Genomic DNA, 4,883 nt, shown 5'->3' on the forward strand with positions numbered 1-4,883 from the left:
GCTGGTCCCTGGCTCTCAAATAGGCGGACTAACTCTGTGATACAACAAATAAATAAGTTGGTAGCAAAACCTACTCAGATACATTATCATAAGTTAGCTATGGAGGACCACGAGACTCAAGATGAGATTGTTACTTTATACAGGGTGTTTCCAAAACCCATCTCCACCCAACCTAAAAGGGGGGACTTCTGCCCCTAGACCAAGCAGAGAGGAGTCACCCAGAAACCCTTCTGTCAGACGATCTGAATTCTTGCTTAGTCTGCAAGGATAAGCACTGCAAGGGAATATAAATAAAAGATAAAAATATCTATCTGGGTTCCCTGAGGGACAAGCCTGACTGCATAGGAGTTGATGTCTGTCAAAAGTATCCCCTCTCCAGGAAAAAGACATGGGAATGGGTATGGCCCTCATGCCTCACTAGACAACAACAGGGGGACTTAAGCCATTACAAGGTCCCCTTCAAATACTGGTGGTCAGGCCTCTATCGTCGCCTTCACAAGTTTAGAATTGCCACAGCCCTTCTATACTTAGAGAAGGGAGGAGATGTCAGGGGCAGCCCTGCTTACCCACTGAAGGCCTAAAATCAGCCATAGGCCTAAAATCAGCAATAGGCCTGTCATACATATATACTAACACCAAGTCTTGGATCTTTGTGGAAAAACATTGTAACAGATGGCTATAAGCTAATGTAAACAGGCAGCTTTTGTGGAAATTTACAAGCCTGAGTAGTCATAGACCTTGTAAATAGGTAGCCTTGGCAGACAATACCAACTTAGATAAGGACAAGTGAGTCATAGGCAGAGTCATAGTGACTTGTCCCCTGAACCTTCACCCAGCCGATACCCGGTTCTGAAGATATCTGTATTCCCCCTGAGCACCCACACTCCAGTGTCATTCCCTTCCCCACATTCTGCCTTTCTGTGTTTATAACCCCTATGTGAATGAATTACGATTTGAAAAAAAATAAATTATAAACAAAACAAAATAAAATAAAATAAAATAAAAATAAAAGGAGATGCTGCCATCTATTCCTCATGAAAAAAACTCCCCCAAATCCTGAAAACTAGATGTAACAAATAATATAGTAAACATTATAGTTTTAGAGAATTGGAACTTGAAATTTAGAATGTAAGGTGATTGAAATGAGTTTCTAGAACTCCTTATAAGTATAGTAAGAATCTGAACCGTACTAAAATTATTCCTACACTTAATCAAACTTAAACTAAACACATGCAACATAATCATTTCTCTGCCTGCCCGATTCCCTTTGTATCAGCCCACCTTTAACACCAAGAGGAACTCTCTACCTGAGAATGCACTGGCCACACCAGTCTCATCATCAGACTGGTAGTAGATCACTTTCGGGAGCCTCCCCATCATCTCTACCTCCATTCCCTGGGCACTCCACAGATCCTTGTGGAAGATGGAACTTTCCTCCCTCTGGTGGAGTTCTCTGTCCTCCCTTCTAGCCCATCCTCATTCATTCCAGACAGCTCCCAATGCCTAGAAACATATTTTACCCAGAAACCACATCTGTCAGAGACAGATTCAAGGGCACTCCTGATCAGGCAACCCACAATCACCACACTTTCCGAAGATACAGAGATGGCAACATAAAGCAATGGATGAAACACCCTCTCAATAAAGACAGTACCAGATATCCACACTTATAATTACAATTACCCCAAATCCTTGACATCAGTGCAAAAATCGACCAATTTACACCAAATGTCTCGACCCAAACCCAGCAGCCCTAATACAGTGTGCCCTGGAAAATACAAAAGAGATGAGGCACAAGACAAAGACTTTGAAATATCTATGATGAGTATGTTCAAGGAGTTTAAAGTGGATATGTAAAATATTCCATTATGAAATCTATGACAATACAAGTGAGTAAGCAAACAAATCAGGATATGACATGAAAAAAAGAAGTCAAGGCCTGAAAATAGAAATAGAATCCGGAAAGAAAGCCCAGTGTGGAGTAAAACTGGAAATGAAGAATTTAGGAAGTCAAACAGAAACCTCAAGGCAAGCCTCACTAGCAGAACACGAGACAGAAGAGAGAGAGAGTCTCAGGCATTGAAGACGTGGTAGAAGAAATAGAAACCCCAGTCAAGGAAAATGATAAATCAAAACAAAACAAAAACAAAAAATACAAACAAAAAACCCTCCAAAATACCAGCCCCCCCAAACCAAACAACAATAAAACCCCAAAATACAAACAAAAAAAAACCCTAAAAAACAAAATATCCAGAAAAAGAGACACTGTGAAAAGACCACATCTAAAAATAACAGGAATAGAGGAAGAAAAAGAAACCAAGATCAAAGTCACAGAAAATGCTTTCTAATACAGTCATAATTTTTCCCCTAACTGTAAGAAGGAGGTTCCTATAAAGGTATAAAAAGCATACTGACCATCAAATAAACTGGAATAGGAAAAAATTCCCCTTGACACCCAATAATCAAAACACTAAATATATAGAACAAAGAAAGAAATTAAAAGATGCAAGGGAAAAACAGCAAATAATATATAAAGGCAATATAACACCTGATTTCACAATTGAGACTCTAAAAGCCAAAAGGAGTGGATCGATATTTGACAGACTCTAAGAAACCACAAATGACAGCCCAGAATAATCTATCCAGCAAAAGTTTCATAAAAGATCGAGTGAGAAAGACATTTCATGGCAAAAATCAAATTTAAGCAGTATCTATTTACTAATCCAGCTCTATCGAAGGCACTAGATGGAAAAGTTCAACCTGAAGAGGCTAATCATACCCAGGAACACACATGGAATAAATAATCTCAGACCATTAAGTTAGAGGAAGGGACCATACTATAATAACGCAATAACAGGAATCAATAAACACTGATCATTGATAACTATTAATATCAATGTTTCAAATGAAAAGACAGACAAACACATGGCTGTGAGAACAAGACCCTTATTTCTGCTGCATCTAAGAAACACCTTTTAACATCAAGGATAGACATTTCTTCATGGTAAAAGTATGGCAAAAGATACTCTAAGTAAATGACACAGAAAGAAAGCTAGAATAGACATTTTAATAAATGACAAAAATAGACCTCAAAACAAAACTAATCAGAAGAGACAAAGACACTACATACACATCAATGGAAAATTCACGAATAGAACAATGCAATTCTTAACATATATGCACTAAACACAGTGGCACCCAAATTCATAAAAGAAGCAAGACTATAGTCTTAAATCACTACATACCCTTACACACTGATAGTTGGGGACACTTCTTCTAATGCCCAACACTGCTCAGGTGGCCAAGAATTTACAACCAGATAGGTGATACGCATAGGGTAAAACCAAATACTGTTCTGTTAAAGGAACGTAGCAATAAAGATACTCCTACCAATATTCTGCAGTATTTATAGAACAGTGTCTTGCTCTGCCATCTGAGAAGTTTCCTCCTGCAGTAGATAGGAATGAATACTGAGATAATGTGCAAAACATGAGAGGCCTTCAAACACCAGTCCTAATTGGTATGTCCCTATCAAGTCACTTCCTCCAAGGGCTCAGGGAACTCTCCAGAAGAGTAGGCAGAAAGAATGTCTGAGCCGTTGAGGATGGAAAACATCAAGGAATCAAAGCCTTCTAGATACAGTAGGGCTGACACACATATGAATTCACAGAGGCTGGTAGCATGTACAAGGCCTGCCTAGGTAGGTATAAGCCAGGTGGGGTCTCAGCACTGAGAGAAGAGGATGGACACCCGTCACTAACCTAGAAGTAATCTATACTTGATAATCAATTGCAAAGGAAAAATTAGCTTTTCCAATGGATTCTCATTGGATTTGAGGGCAACATACATGCTCAACAGTAGATGACCAACATAAAATGAACTCAATGATACTTTGGAGGGATTCTTTATTTCTCATTATGATTTGTTTGCATCCATTCATTTCCTCTCTCTCTCTCTCTCTCTCTCTCTCTCTCTTTCTCTCTTTCTTCCTTTCTTTTTTCTTTTTTTTATTTCTGCCTGTCTGTCTTTATTTTTTTTAACTTTAAAAGTATATTTTTTTTCCTGCTTGTTTTGGCCAACTCTTGCGTGATTTTGTTTTATTTTATCCTTGTTTGTTTTCTAGTGTGTGTGTGTGTGTGTGTGTGTGTGTGTGTGTGTGTGTCAGAGAGGGGGGGACAGGTGGGAGGGACAGAAGAAGAGAGACAGAGAGACAGAGAGAATGAAAGGGTGTAGATTTGGGTAAATGACTGGGTAGGGAGGATCTAGGAAGAATTGGAGAATGGAAAATTGCATGAAAAAACATCTTTCAGTAAAAACATGTCACCTCTCTTTAGGGGTTCATGGCTACTGTTAGGAGGAATAGTACTCTGATTATTCCACACTCATCTTCATATGGTCAGTGATACATTGACTTAATTATTAAAGAAATAAAAGCAAATAAATAAAAGAAGATAAGAAGTTGAAAAGTGTTTCCTAGTGGGAGCAAGTTGTAAGGAATGCAGAGAGTATGATAATGATACATTATGATATGCATATTTCAAAAGAATAATTGAAATATTATCTAAAAGTCATAATCGACCTAAATTCCTTTTTAATGAAATATATCCAGAATTATATTTATTATCTTTTAAAATTTCTTCTTAAATACTTGTTTAGTGAATGATGTGGGAGGCCACCCTGGGCTGGTAGTCCTAGGTTCTATAAGAAAGCAGGCTGAGCAAGTCATGAGGAAAAAATTACTACCAGCACTCCTCCATGACTTCTGCATCAGTTCCTTTTTCCAGGTTTCTATTCTGCTTGAATTCTTGCCCTCACTGCTTTTAATGATGAACTATGATATATATATATATATATATATATATATATATATATATATATATATA

Source organism: Grammomys surdaster, unplaced genomic scaffold (assembly GCF_004785775.1).
Source record: "Grammomys surdaster isolate TR1022 unplaced genomic scaffold, NIH_TR_1.0 126028, whole genome shotgun sequence".
In the NCBI taxonomy this organism is placed as follows: Eukaryota; Metazoa; Chordata; class Mammalia; order Rodentia; family Muridae; genus Grammomys; species Grammomys surdaster.